The 16,491-nt window shown below is 37.3% G+C and overlaps 1 protein-coding gene and 1 pseudogene across 1 annotated transcript in view; both read right to left on the reverse strand.

Annotated features, from left to right (window-relative positions):
* Pdk3 (pyruvate dehydrogenase kinase 3) overlaps positions 1 to 16,491 on the reverse strand; it is a 90,379-nt gene that overhangs the window by 22,082 nt on the left and 51,806 nt on the right. The gene's annotated exons all lie outside the window — the stretch shown is intronic.
* On the reverse strand, positions 436 to 702 carry LOC124972188 (small nuclear ribonucleoprotein E-like; annotated as a pseudogene).

Genomic DNA, 16,491 nt, shown 5'->3' on the forward strand with positions numbered 1-16,491 from the left:
AGCCACGAATCAATTCTAAGAAACAGCACACAGGAAAATTTAATAGCCTCTGTCCTAAATACATTCATTTGTTTACAGATGGGACTTTTATAGAAGTCTAGACTAGGATGAATTTGAGTGCTGAAAAAAATTTAAATAAAAGATTACAAGGTCCCTAACTTTGAGTCTAACAGAATACAGAAAAAACACAGAAGCTCAGTTTAAGAAGGTAACCATAAGTGACCATAAAAGCATTACACAGTCATGGATATGCTGCTTTTAATTTTTACTTTTTAATAAAAACAATTCCATACCATTATTGTCATCTGGTAATAACAAAAGGGTAATCAAAATAATATGAATAAATGTTTTAGAATTATACTTCCAAACAAAAGACACCTTAAAACACAAACTACTGCCTTCTCAATAAATCATGACTTCATTGATCAATCATTTCTAGTTGGAGACGCTTGGTAGCAGAGTAATCTTATCTCCTTTTGGCACAAAGTGACCCAGTTCTTTTCCTGACTGTTTCTCAATCAATTTCTTCCGCATCATCTGATTGAAGTTCATATACTTATCAAAACCAATGATTCTGCCCTCAACATGTATATTCGCTTGCTCATAGAGCCAAACCTGAAACTGGAATCTATTTTGCATGTGTCTGAAGTTGATGGGTTACATCTTCACTTTCTGCACTTTTTGACAGTCACAGTACACCAAAATGGAAGTTCACAAAGACCACAATGACCAAAGGTTCCTCAGATAGGAACTTCCAGATCTGGTACACTATTTTCTGGAAACCTTTCCAAATTAAAAAGTAATTCTAATAATCCATGTTTATCATCATTTTTCTACCAAAAACCAATCCTGAGTATGAACCACCAGTTTCTTAAGGAGTACACCTTCCCAGATCCCCAAAGACAGAGCAGACTGGAGAAGTGGAACAGAACATCTAATGTAAGGGCACCAAGATCCCTAAACTTGTAGTCACAGACAAAAAAAAAAAAAAAAAAAAAAAAAAAAAAAAAAAAGATGAGTTGCACAAATTAAATTCATCTTTTGGGAATTTAGAATGGGGACACTCAGGATGATCAGGAAGGGCAGGAGCCAAGGGGGCACACTGAGAATTATCACGATCCAGGGATGCCTAGATTGCCCTAAACAAGCTGTACCTAAGTCAGCCAGGGTACAGAAAAAAACAGGTAAATGGAGCAGGCAGGGAAAGGTGGAGAGGACATGACTTGGCCACTACAGTTGCAAAGAAACCCAGGAAAACAATCTTGTTTTCTGTTTTCCAATTCCAGTTTGTATCACTCCAATTGTTAAAGTGCTTCCTATCCTTGGATCACCATGGGACCTACTAGGTTCTTTTAATAAATCTATTTCTTGAGCTAATGTGAGTGGGTCTTTGTTTCTTTCAACTTGAAGAGCCTAAAGTGAGAGCATAAGACATTATTTCTGAACCAGAATAATGCCACACTTTCAGGAGACCATTTGTATGCTATTACACTAAGCAATAATAGCATATAGGGACAACATGGGCAAGTTAACATCACTGTGAGAGCAGACTTTTCTACTGAGTATATAAGTTTATACCTTTAAAATGATCCAACCACAGGATTTTCCATTTGCTTCCTGGTTTCTTACAAAGAAAGGAGGGAAAGGGGTCAAAATGGAAGGCACCTCCCAAAGGATAATAGAACCTGCTTTACAACACTAATTCTAGCATTCACTACCCTGAGTCTATAATTTGAAGATGTGTAAAGGCAGATAATTAATGTGCTAAGTAAGCAGCAAGAAGGCAAGTTTCAGGATTCTGCACATTCAATTAACATTAGGCAGGATGCACCCCCACTTTTACAAGCTTATACAACTGTCTAGTCAAATATAAAAGTATTGTCTCTTCCACCCAAAAGTTTTCTGTAGTCTGTCTCAAGAGATTTAAGTATGGGATCAGTGTTAGTTCACTGAATATCGTGAAGGTTTGTAAAACACACCCATGTGCACACACAGGTACATGCACACACATGCACACAAGACCTTTGAGGATGGACATTTGACTATGTTTAAACCATGGAAGATCCTCAGAGCTAGACTATCATGTATAAAGCTATCATTAATATCCAGAACTTTTACACTTTCTACATCAAGCTTCTTAAACAAAAGGGAGGGAAAATATTGGACATAGAGATGCTGTGTGAGAAGATTAACTGACAGGTCTCGGAGGATGAGGAGAGATGGTAAAAAGTCAGTGTAAAAACACCAACTACTCTAAAAAGAGGAAGGGAGTTGTAAGACCTCACTAAGAGTGAAAGGAAGTTGACATACACTTCTTCCTGTCCTCAGCAACATTCGGGGGTACTGGGGAGAAGAGCTGGGGCCTGGGTCTTATGAGGCTTTCTGATAGTTGTTCCTGGGATGTTTAGGGACACAGACTCCAGGGATTTCAGCTAGAAGACAGAAGAACTTTCAGGCCTTTGACCTTTGACATCTCTGCCTTGTTTGTTCTCATCCAGTCTTATTTTGAGCTAGAAAGAGCTTCTTCTTAGGTATTTAGACACTCAGGAAATTAAGAGTAGGGCCTGTAGGAAGTGAAGCAGAAAGTTGACTGTCAAACTTAGCTTTAATCTACAGGGAGAAAAAAGACCTTCAGGTTTCCTTTTAGACTGCCAAGCCCATTTTTGCCATGGTACAAACAGTAATTGATTTAAGGCTAATCCTCCATTGAGGAATAAAGATTATATATGCTTGACTGGAAAAACCACTTGAATAGAGATGATGAATATCACAGATCAAATGTAGGAATAGAGGACAGGACAGAGGCTATTACCGTCAGGTCTTGAATGCACCCAGAAGGTTGTATGTGATAGGCATTAGTGATGGAAATGGGGAAACACAAATACTATAAATTTCATAGAGACAAAGTATTCACAGTATTTGCAGTTGCACACTGACCCACAGATATGAGTTCAAATGCATAAAATAGTGTTCTCACTAGATTTTGAAAACAGGTAATTTTTATTCTCTTCTTTTTCCACATATTCTAAATTTTCTTCGCTGAGCACTTTCATTACTTTTGCAATATGGTATTAGTACTCTTAAGTGCCCCAAATGGGAACAGAAGCTGGATGACTAACAAAAGTATTGGCTAAACTGGGAAATCATAAACATTATCTTAAAATGTAAATTCAAATATACAATTTAGTCTGTCAATATGGTCATATAAGCCCAAAGCCTTTTCTTTGAATACGGACCAGTTTGGGCTTTCAGGTTATCTTTCTTGGATAAACACCACCACATCAATGAATTACAATTTCTATTTCTTTATAGTGTTACACAATTATAAATACTCATAAGGTAACCTGATTATGGATTTCTTCTTAAGATTTTAACTTTTTGTTGGCCTATAATTTAATAAATTTTCTTGTTCATGGTAGTTTCATTTCATTTTAAGAGAATTTCCTTTATTGAGTTTTTCCAAAGCATTCGACTTGGTTTTAATGTGAAAAGTCACTTTTCTTTAGTTTACATGACATTTAAATAAATTATGTAATCACAAAAGGCACTGTAACTTACACCAAGTTTGGATACAAATAAGTGACCCTTAGTACACACCTTACCAGGTAGAAGCAGAAGTACAAAAGCATTATAGAAAATATATACCAGACAAGAAAATTTAATGTGCTATGTGTATCAGTATGCATGATTTACAAAGGGAAAGATGGGTGTCAGAAAAGTTAATTATGTGGATGTTGCTTTATAGCATTTATGTTCTTTTTGAATCTGAAATCATCCTCTACTGCTTTTTCCCCCCCTTAAGGGAAGAAGTTGTTGAAAGATGAAAAATATTGAGAGATGCACAGGAGAATGGAAAGCATAACAGCCCCTTGTTCTTACCCCATGAGTGTGGGGGTAGAATTTACAGGTGTGCATCTGAGTGGAAATATGAGCTACAGAGAAATAGGTGAAGTGGCTTTCATTGAATGAAGTTTTGCCAGAAATCTAGGCTTCAGATACAGCAAACAAGCAGTAGGAATGATATACACAAGCAGAGTAATGCCCTTTGTTCATGGTATACTACAAGGTATAAAGTGAAAAAGGGCAGAAGGAATGACGATAAAATTGTGAAGAGATTTTAGTCCATGATCAAAACTGTGAATAAAAGAGACAAAGGTTTGGATCTTAAATGTTCCCTAAAGGCTGTGTATTGACAGCTTGTGATGCAATTAGGAGGTGGTGGAACCATTAGGAGGCAGGGCCTAGTGGAAGAAAGTTAGGTCACTGGGGGCACAATCTTTAAAGGGATATTGGAGGGATACGAATAGGAAAAGAGGAACTCAAGCTGTCACTATTTGCTGATGACATGATTCTCTATTTAGAGAATCCAAAAAAACTCCTCCAGAAAACTTCTAGACCTCATCAATGAATTCAGCAAAATAGAAGGATATAAAATCAACACACATAACTCTAAAGCATTTTTATACATAAGTGATGAAACATTTGAAAGGGAAATGAGGAAAACAACTCCATTTGCAATAGCCTCAAAAAAATAAAATACTTGGGACTCAATCTAACCAAAGAGGTGAAAGATCTCTACAATGAAAACTACAAAACATTGAAGAAAGAAATTGAGGAAGACCTTAGAAGATGGAAAGATCTCCCATGTTCTTGGATAGGCAGAATTAATATTATCAAAATGGCCATACTTCCAAAGGCGCTATACAGATTCAATGCAATTCCAATTAAAATCCCTATGACATTTCTCATAGAAACAGAAAAAGCAATCATGAAATTCATCTGGAAGAACAAAAGACCCAGAATAGCCAAAGCAATCCTGGGCAGGAAGAGTGATGCAGGAGGTTATCACTATGCCAGAACTTAAACTCTACTATAGAGCAATAGTAACAAAAATGGCATGGTACTGGCACCACAATAGACAGGTAGATCAATGGTACAGGATAGAAGACACGAAGTCATACCCACATAACTACAGTAACCTCATACTAGACAAAGGTGCCAAAAACTTACAATGGAGAAAAGATAGCCTATTCAACAATGGTGCTGGGAAAACTAGAAATCCATATGCAGTAAAATGAAATTAAACCCCTATTTCTCACTCTGTATAAAACTCAACTCAAAATGGATCAAGTATCTAGGAATTAGTCCTGAGACCTTACACCAAATGGAAGAAAAAGTAGGCCCGAATCTCCATCACGTTGGCTTAGGACCAGACTTCCTTAACAAGACCCCCATAGCACAAGAAATAAAAGCAAGAATCAATAACTGGGATAGATTCAAACTAAAAAGTTTTTTCTCAGCACAGGAAACAATAATGTGAAAAGAGAACCTACAGAGTGGGAGAAAATCTTTTACACACACACTTCAGACAGAGCACTCATCTCCAAAGTTTATAAAGAACTTAAAAAACTTTACACCCAAAATACAAAGAACCCAATCAATAAATGGGCTAAGGAAATGGGCAGGCACTTCACAGAAGATATACAGGTGATCAACAAATATATGAAAAAGTGCTCATCATCCCTAGTAATTTGAGAGATGCAAATTAAAACCACCCTAAGATTTCATCTAGGGGTGGGAGGGGAGGGGGGGAAGGGAAAAAATGGCAGAATGAATCAAACAACATTACCCTATGTAAATTGATGATTACACAAATGGTATGCCTTTACGCCATGTACAGACAGAGAAACAACATGTATACCATTTGTTTACAATAAAAAAAAAGATTTCATCTAACTCCAATGAGAATGGCTATTATCAAGAACACAAGCAATAATAAGTGTTGGCATGGATGTGGGGAAAAAGGCACACTCATACATTGCTGGTGGAGCTGCAAACCGGTGCAGCCACTCTGGAAAGCAGTATGGAGATTCCTCAGAAAACTTGGAATGGAACCACCATTTGACCCAGCTATCCCACTCCTTGGTTTATACCCAAAGGACTTAAAATTGGCATACTACAGTGATGCAGCCACATCAATGTTCTTAGCAGCTCAATTTACAATAGCTAGCTTGGGGAACCAACCTGGATGTCCTTCAACTGACGAATGGATGAAGAAACTGTGGTATATATACAAAATGGAACATTACTTGGCCATAAAGAAGAATAAAATTATGGCATTTGCTGGTAAATGGATGAAGTTGGAAAATATCATGCTAAGTGAAATAGGCCAAGCCCCAAACACCAAAGGCCAAATGTTTTCTCTGATAAGTGCATGACAATATATAAAGAGGAGGGGTGATGGGGGGAAGAGAAGAATAAAGGAACTTTGGAGGTGTAGAGGAAAAAGGGGTGGGAGGGGTGGGGATGAAAAAACAGTAGAATGAAACAGACGGTATTACCCTATATGTATATGTATGATTACATGAATGGTGTGAATCTACATCGTGTAGAACCATAGAAATGAAAAGTTATACCCCATTTGTGTACAATGAATCAAAATGTGTCTGTAAAAATAAAAAAAATAATAAAAAAGGGATATTGGGTCCTGTTAATGGTTTAAATATGAGATGCCTTCCATAAGCTCATATGTAAGACAATGCAAGAAAAGTTTAGTGTGAAATGAGCAGGTTATGAGAGTCTTAACCTAATTAGTGCATTGATCCCCTGATAGGGATTAACTATATGATAACTGTAGACAGGTAGAATATGGTTGAAGGATGTAGGTCACTGGGGGCATGCCTTTGGGGTATATATTTTGTCCCTGGTGAGCAGAGTTCAGCCTCTCTCTACTTGTCAGTTGCCATGTCCTGAGTAGCTTTCCTCCTCCTTGCCCTTCCATCATGGTGTTTGCCTCACTTCAGACCCAAAGCAACAGAGTCATCTATGGACTGAGACCTCTGAAAGTATGAGTGCCACATAAACTTTTCCTCCTGTAAAATTGTTTTTGTCAGGTCTTTTGGTCATAGTGGTGAAAAAGCTGACTAAAACAGGACTCCAGTCTCTTCCTCTCTCTTTTGCTTCCTGCCTGGCATGTAGTAAACAGGCCTCTTCCACCATGCACTCCTGCCATGATGTACTATGCTGCCACAGGTTCAAAGTGATGAGGCTAAGTGACCGTAGACTGAAACCTCTAAGACCATGAGCCAAAATAAATCTTTCCTCCTTTTTAATACCACAAAGTATACCACAAAGAGGCTAAGTGGTATACTACCAGCATAAACTTCTAGGCTTTCTTCACCTATCTATTGAACTGATCTATATAGTCTTCAGCCAGTTTTTGATACAAACTTCTGTCATTAAGAGGAGTGATGGGGAGCTGGAGTTGTGGTTCAGTGACAGAGCACTTGCCTACTATGTGTGAGGCACTGGGTCAGATTCTCAGCACCATATAAAAATAAATAAATGAAATAAAGGATTGTGTGCATTTACAACTAAAATATAAAAAAGAGAGGAGTGATGGGCAGGATGTGGTGGCACACACCTATAATTCCAGCATTCAGGAGACTGAGCCAGGAGGATCACAAGTTCAAGGCTAGCCTTGGCAACTTAGGGAGACTCTGCCTCAAAATAAAAAATAAATAAATAAAAAGGACTGGGAATGTAGCTTAGTGGTAAAACACCTCTGGGTTCAATCCCCAGTACCAAAAACAAACAAACAAAAAAATGAAGTAATGCAAAAGTATGTGAGAGTAATTACAGACCTTTAGATATTTACACCCAGGTGAGAAAGATCAACATAAGATCAAATAATGCAAGACCAGGTAATATGTACTAAATACAATAGAGGAATACAGACAGTATGTGCCATAAAAAATAGATTATTTTGGCCTTAAGCATCAAGTCACAGAAGATCCCTCCTTGAACTCTCCACAGGCCTTTGACTCATTTCAGCATTGCTTAATCTCTGTTCTACAGAAGTAGTCACAGTTTTGTAAAACTCTGGTTACTTACCAAGTTCTACTGGTTCTTGGTTAAAATCTCCCCTAAAAAATCAGTGAAAGACTTTATTTGGAAGAAACAATGAGATAATTAAAGTGAGTGTTTTCAAAACTTCATCATGAAGAATTTCAAACGTAAGGGCTGGAGATGTGGTTCAGTGACAGATAATTTGCCTACCATGTGCACATCCCTGGGTTCAACCCCCAGGACCACAAAAAGAAACCCAAAAAACATATACCACAGTACAGAACATAGTATAATGAATCCCCATGTGCTCATCAATAGCCTCAACAATTTTTAACACATACACAATCTTTCTTATCCCCCTCCCTCTGTATAATTTTGAAGCAAATTCCATGTTATTTTATATCATGCATAAATATTTTTAAATACCTCTCTCAAAGCTAGAACTCTTCTAAAACCAATATCACACCTAAAGTTAATATTTCTTTAATATCAAATATCCAGTACTCAAAATTTCAATTGCCTTCTAAAAGCCCTAAATTGCCATTTTATAGATGAAGAAACTAAGGTCCAATAGTTACATAACAGTCCAAGGTCACCCAGCTAACCCACATGCCCATCGACTGACGAATCAATACAATGTGTGACAGTCATTTTATGGAATATTTTTCAGACATTAAAAAAAGAATGCAGTGGGCTAGAGATGCAGTTCAGTGGTAAAGCACTTGTCTAGCATGAGTTTGATTCCTAACACTGCAAAAAATAAAATAAATTTAATGCAGTGCTGATAAGTGCTACAAAATGGATGACACATGAAAACATTATGCTTGATAGGAGATCCAAGACAGCAAACAAGAGGGAGGCTGCATTCCTTGTCCCTGTGACTCAGGATTTAAGCAGAGGAAACACTGTTTCTCTGGGAGGCAGCAGTTGCTGCCCTCTGATCCCCTGCTGTTTGCCCCCCAACACTGTTTGTCCACAGGGATTTACCCACCATCTTCCAGCATGTGGCCCACCTTTTGCTCACATATGGCTCACTGACCACCACTGACTGTCTGCCGTTTTGTCCACCTTTTGCCTGCCCATCGCCTACTGCCTGATATCTACCGGGCGATTGCCCATAGACTGCCTGCAGACCACCTGCAGAGTGCCCACTGTTGCCTGGAAGCCCACTATCAGAGTACCCACAAGTTTGGTTACAGGTGGCCACTGCAATCTTGGGACACCAGCCAGGGCCAAAGGGCCTGTAGGTCTGCCACAACCACAGTCACCAATGCTACCATCTATGGGCACAGTCACCTCAGTCTTGGGACACCTGCCAGGACCCGGAGATATACTGTCATGGTACCTATAGGTCTGGCTGCATCTGAGGTCTTTCTGCTGGGTGTGCTAGTGGCCACCATCTGGCTGCTGCTTTGCAGTTGATCCTTTGTGTGAATGCATCCCTGGGGGTCTCTCTGCAAGTTGGAAGGGCATTGAGATCTTAGGACTACAGCAAGGCAGCAGGGCCTGGGAAAGCTGAAACCCAGGTCTGTTAGACTGCAACTAAGTCTGCATGGGCCACTATGGGCCTGGCAAGTCTGTGAAAGTCAGAGACTGGGGGCAGTTTGAGGTGGGGGGGAGCACAGGTTGGAGAAACTGGAGAAAATCAGGTTCTCTCCAGCTCAGTGAGTACTGAAGTGTGTGGGGACAGAAGGGGTCAGTTACAACAGGTGGGAAGACTTGAAGAGGGTGTGAAAGCACCTTGCTATCAACTTGCCCAGCCACCAGGTCCAGTATCCACCAAACTGGAGGTGCTATTAAACTTCAGACAATCCTACCCATTGGCAGAGAAGGGAAACAGAAAATTTTTGAAAGTCAATGGAAGCAATGGTTCCATTTTCTACTGAAATTTTTTTTTTGCCTTCTCTCTCACATCTCGACTATCTTTGAATCCAAGTATTTTTCATTCATAAATTTATTGAGGAATGGGATATGTGAATAGTATATTACAGTTTTGTTATGTATTCTTATATTTTTACTTTTTAAAAAAATCTGTATATATTTTTCTCTTACTTATCTATCTTCCTGTATTCTTTCTCACTTCTCTCATACTAACAGTCAACCTCTATTAATTACTCCTTCACTCTAAATTTTCACATCTATTTTCTCTCCTTCTCCCTCATAAACATCACATCTTATGCTACTTCTGTTCCCTCATTGTCCATCATTTGAAACAATAAAACCTTTCAGCAAACTTACTGTTTATATTGTAGACAATAGTTGAACACATCATTTCTGTTTATGGCAAAAAAAAAAAAACTGTAGATGCCTTAACGGGAAATATTTGGTTTAAGGTTGTATATTGTTTGCACTGGGTGATGTTAATGTTGTTCTTCCCCTTAAAAGTGAGGTACTGGAAGACACTAAAAGATCACAGGGTAGAAACTGTACTGCCTCGGATCCATACCACTAGATGGGAAGACACACAAACAACATGAAAAAAGGGAATAAAGCACCTCAAACAAACCAAGATGATTCAACAATAGACTCTGTAGACAACACAGTAGAAGAAATGTCAGAGAAGGAGTTTAGAAGGTACATAGATTGATCTTCAAAATAAATGATGGTATCAGAGAGAAAATACAGGAAGTGAAAGATCACTTCAATAAAGAGGCAGAGATTATAAAAAGGAATCAAGCAGAAATCCTCAAAATGAAGGAAATAGTAAGTCAAATTAAAAATTCAGTGGAAAGTATCACCAACAAACTAGACCACTTAGAAGACAGAACCTCAGGCAATGAAGACAAAATTTATACTCTTGAAGATAAAGTCAACTGCACAGAGAAGATGGTAAGAAATCATGAACAGAATTTCCAAGAAATATGGGATAACATGAAAAAGACCAAATTTAAGATTTATTGGAATAGACAAAGGCATGGAGATACAAACCAAAGGAATGCACAATCTTTTCAATGACATAATATCAGAAAATTTCCCAATTCTAAAGAATGAAATGGAAAATCAACTGTAAAAGGCTTACAGGACCCCAAATGTACAAAATTATAGCAGACCCACATCAAGGCACATTATAATGAGAATGACTAACATGCAGAATAAGGATAGAATTTTAAAGGCTGGAAGAGAAAAAAATCAATTACATATAGGGGGAAAACCCATTTGGATCTCAGCTAATTTCACAACCCAGACCCTCAATGCCAGGAGTTCCTAGAATAACATGTATCAAGCTCTGATAGAAAATGGATGCCAACCAAGAATTTTATATCCAGCAAAATTAAGCTTCAGATTTGAAGATGAAATAAAAACCTTCCATGATAAACAAAAGTTAAAAGAATTCACAACTAGAAGCCTACACTACAGAACCTTCTCAGAAAAATATTCCATGAGGAGGAAATGAAGAAAAAAAAATAAACAATGAAAACCAGTAGAAAATAAGTCAAGTTGAAAACCAAAAATAAACCAAAATGACTAGGAATACAAATTATATTTCAATAATAATCTGAATGTTAATGGCCTACATTCATCAATCAAAAGACACAGATTGGCAGATTAGATTTTAAAAAAAGACCCAACAGTATGCTGTCTTCAAGAGAATCACCTCCTAGGAAAAGACATCCATAAACTGAAGGTGAAAGGTTGGGAAAAACGTATCACTCACATAGATTGTGTAAATGTTAGTCAGATGGGATAAAGAAGGACAGAAAAACGTATCACTCACATAGATTGTGTAAATAAACAGGGGTTTCCATCCTCATATAAGACAAAATGGACTTCAAACCAAAGTTAGTCAGATGGGATAAAGAAGGACATTTCATACTGCTCAAGGGAATCATACATCAACAAGACATAACAATCATAAATATATATGCCCCAAACAATGGAGCATCTACATACATCAAACAAACTCTTCTCAATTTCAAGAATCACATAGACCACAACACAATAACACTGGGTGACTTTAACACAACTCTCTCAACACTGGACAGATCTTCCAAACAAAAACTAAACAAAGATACTGTAGGACTAAATAATATGATCAATGATTTAGACTTAATGGATATATAGAGAGTATTTCATCCATTCTTGAGCTAATACACTTTCTTCTCAGCAGCACATGGATCCTTCTCTAAAACAGACCATATGTTATGCCACAAAGCAACTCTTACAAACACAAAAAAATTGAAATACTACCCTGCATTCTATCAGATAATAATGGAATAAAACTAGAAATCAACAATAAAATAAGAAACAGAAGCAACTCTAACACCTGGAGACTAAATAACATGCTACTGAATGATGAATGGAGAAATCAGGGAGAAAATAAAAAATACTTAGAGGTAAACAGAACACCAATACAACATATCAAAATCTCTGGGACACTAAGAAAGCAGTGCTAAGAGGAAACTTCATTGCACTGAGTTCATTCATTAAAAGACTAAAAAGTCAACAAATAAATGACCTAATATTATATCTGAAAGTCCTAGAAAAAGAACAAATCAACACCAAAAGCCGAAGATAGGAAATAATTAAAATCAGACTGAAATCAATGAAAGTGAAACAAAAGAAACAATTAAAAAAATTGACAAAACTAGGAACCCGCCTGACCCCTCACCTAGGTCGGTGCCATTACTGGTTGGTCGTAGTCGCGGAGCAAGCTGCCGCCTGAGCCAGGCTGCCTACATCTTGGAGGTAGCAGGCAGGCACCCAACGCACCTGCCTTGTGGAGCGGGTTGGCAGGTACCGCCCAACCACCAGGCCAAATAAAGACACCACCACTGAACAACGCCACCCGCGACCACCATGCCCAGGTTTGTCGCCATCATGGAGTTAGCCAGAGGCTTCTTTATAGGCTGGGGCAGGCATTTTGAATTACTCCTGAGGGCGTGGCCATCATCATTGGAAGGGTAACTCCCTTCCTGAGACACCTATAGGAGGCTAGAAGACCTTTGACAAGACCCAGGAGCCAAGAAGAGGAGGTACTGAGAGACACAGAACCAACTCAGAGCCACCAGGGAATATACCCCACCAGAAGGCCACCACCAGTAGAAGGCCAGCTTCCTAGAGGAGCACCGCATTATCAAGTTCCTCCAAGACTTCAGGCTACTGAAGGATAAGAGGTGAGTTATCTGAAATCTACAGAGACAATATTAGTCAATAGAGGAAATCTGCAATATCCCAGAGTTTCACTACTAGAGGGGTAGATACCTGAGCAATATGAGAAAACAAGGGAAGAAAATGTCCCAAACAAACCTAGATGGTATAGCAGGAATATCCAATGACAGTATGGTAGAAGAAATGTCAGAAAGGGAGTTCAGAATGTACATACTCAAAACGATCAGAGAAGCAAACGAGGAGATGAAAGAGCAAATGCAGGCATTGAAGGAGGAGATGAAAGGGCAAATTCAGGCATTGAATGATCACACCAATCGACAGTTAAAAGAGCAAATACAGGAAGCAGAAGATCATTTCAATGAAGAGTTAGAGATACTGAAAAAAAAAAACAGAAATCCTTGAAATGAAGGAAACAATAAACCAAATTAAAAACTCCATAGAAAGCATAACCAATAGGATAGAACACCTGGAAGACAGAACTTCAGATATTGAAGACAAAATATTTAATCTTGAAAACAAAGTTGACCAAACAGAGAAGATGGTAAGAAATCATGAACAGAATCTACAAGAATTATGGGATATCATGAAAAGGCAAAATTTAAGAATTATTGGGATTGAGGAAGGCTTAGAGAAACAAACCAAAGGAATGAACAATCTATTCAATGAAATAATATCAGAAAATTTCCCAAATCTGAAGAATGAAATGGAAAATCAAGTACAAGAGGCTTATAGGACTCCAAATACATAAAATTACAACAGATCCACACCAAGGCACATTATAATGAAAATGCCTAACATACAAAATAAAGACAGAATTTTAAAGGCTGCGAGAGAAAAGAATCAAATTACATTCATGGGGAAACCAATAAGAATATCAGCAGATATTTCAATCCAGACCCTAAAAGCTAGAAGGACCTGGAACAACATTTTTCAAGCTCTGAAAGAAAGTGGATACAAACCAAGAATCTTATAACCAGCAAAACTTACCTTCAGATTTGACAATGAAATAAAATCCTTCCATGATAAACAAAAGCTAAAAGAATTTACAAAAAGAAGCCACATCAATGTTCATAGCTGCTCAATTCACAATAGCCAGATTGTGGAACCAACCTAGATGTCCTTCAACTGATGAATGGATAAAGAAACTGTGGTATATATATACAATGGAATATTACTCCACCATAAAGAATGATAAAATTATGGCATTTGCAGGCAAATGGATGAAACTGGAGAATATCATGCTAAGTGAGATAAGTCAATCTCAAAAAACCAAAGGACGAATGATCGCGCTGATAAGCAGATGATGACACATAATGGGGGGTGGGAGGGGTTAGTGTTAGGGTTAGAGTTAGGGTTAGGGAGGGGGGGCAAGAATGGAGGAAGGAAGGACTGTATAGAGGGAAAAGAGGGGCGGGAGGGGTGGGAGAAGGGAAAAAATAACAATGAATCAAACAACATTACCCTATGTAAATTTATGATTACACAAATGGTATGCCTTTACTCCATGTACAAACAGAGAAACAACATGTATCCCATTTGTTTACAATAAAAAATAAAAATAAAAAATAAAAAATAAAAAAAATAAAAAGGGTTGCAAGGAAGCATCTGAGGATAATGAAAATGTTTTATGCTGATGTGGTAATGGTTTATATATTGTCAAATTTTATAATTTAAATATATGCATTTTGTTGGATTTCAATTATACTTCAATAAAGTTCACCAAAAAAATCATTAAAAAAAAGAATTTACAAAAAGAAAGTCGGCATTATAGAACATTCTCAGCAAAATATTCCATGAGGAAGAAATGAAAAACAATGATGTAAATCAGCAAAGGGAGGAACTACCATAAAGGAACAGCCAAATAAAGGAGAAATTAAGTCATGTCAAAAAAAAATGAGCCAAATGACCAGGAATACAAATCATAACTCAATAATAACCCTGAATGTTAATGGCCTGAATTCATCAATCAAAAGACACAGACTGGCAGATTGGATTAAAAAGAAAGAACCAATAATATGCTGCCTGCAAGAGACTCATCTCATAGAGATTTCCACAGACTAAAGGTGAAAGGATGGGAAAAAACATACCATGCACACGGACACAGCAAAAAAGCAGGAGTATCCATCCTCATTTCAGAAAATGTGGACTTCAAGCCAAAGTTAGTCAGAAGGGATAAAGAAGGACATTACATGCTGCTTAAGAGAAGCATAAATCAGCAAGACATAACAATCATAAATATCTATGCCCCAAACAGTGGCTCATCCATATATGTCAAACAAATCCTTCTCAATTCCAGAAATCAAATAGACCACAACACAATAATACTAGGTGATTTTAACACACCTCTCTCACCACTGGACAGATCCTCCAAACAAAAATCGAACAAAGAAACCATAGATCTCAATAACACAATCAATAATTTAGACTTAATGGACATTTATAGAATATACCATCCAACCAAGAGCGAATACACTTTCTTCTCAGCAGCACATGGATCCTTATCTAAAATAGACCATATATTATGCCACAAAGCTACTGTTAGCAAATACAAGAAGATAGAGATACTACCTTGTATTCTATCAGATCATAATGGATTGAAATTAGAAATAAATGACAGTAAAAAACAGAAACTACTCTAACACCTGGAGGTTAAATAATACACTACTGTATGATGAATGGATAACAGAAGATATCAGGAAGGAAATTAAAAAATTCTTAGAGGTAAATGAGAACAAAGAAACAACATATCAAAATATTTGGGACACTATGAAAGGAGTTCTTAGAGGAAAATTTATTTCATGGAGCGCATTCAATAAAAGAAGAAAAAAATCAACAAATAAACAACCTAACACTATGGCTCAAAGTCCTAGAAAAGGAAGAACAGAGCAACGCCAAAAGTAGTAGAAGACAGGAAATAGTTAAAATCAGAGCTGATATCAATGAAACTGAAACAAAAGAAACAGTAGAAAAAATTGACAAAATAAACAGTTGGTTCTTTAAAAAATAAACAAAATTGATAATCTTTAGGTACACTAACAAAGAGAAAGAGAGAAAACTCAAATTAAAAATTTGTAATGAAAAAGGAAATATCACAATGGCACTACTGAAAAACAGAAGATAATTAGAAAGTATTTTGAAAATTTATACTCAAATAAAATCTTGAAGAAATTTGACATCGACAAATTTCTAGAGACATATGACCTACCTAAACTGAACCAGGAGGACATAAACAATTAAAATAGATCAATTTCAAGCAATGAAATAGAAGATGCCATCAAAAATCTACCAACCAAGAAAAGCCTAGGACCAGACAGATTCTCAGCCGAGTTCTACAAGATCCTCAAAGAAGAATTAATACCAATAAGCCTCAAATTATTCCATGAAATATAAAAGGAGGGAACCCTTCCAAACTCAATCTATGAAGCTAGTATCACCCTGATACCAAAACCAGACAAAGACACATCAAGGAAAGAAAACTTCAGACCAGTATCCCTGATGAACATAGATGCAAATATTCTCAATAAAATTCTGGCA

This window comes from Sciurus carolinensis, chromosome X (genome assembly GCF_902686445.1).
Source record: "Sciurus carolinensis chromosome X, mSciCar1.2, whole genome shotgun sequence".
Taxonomy (NCBI): domain Eukaryota; kingdom Metazoa; phylum Chordata; class Mammalia; order Rodentia; family Sciuridae; genus Sciurus; species Sciurus carolinensis.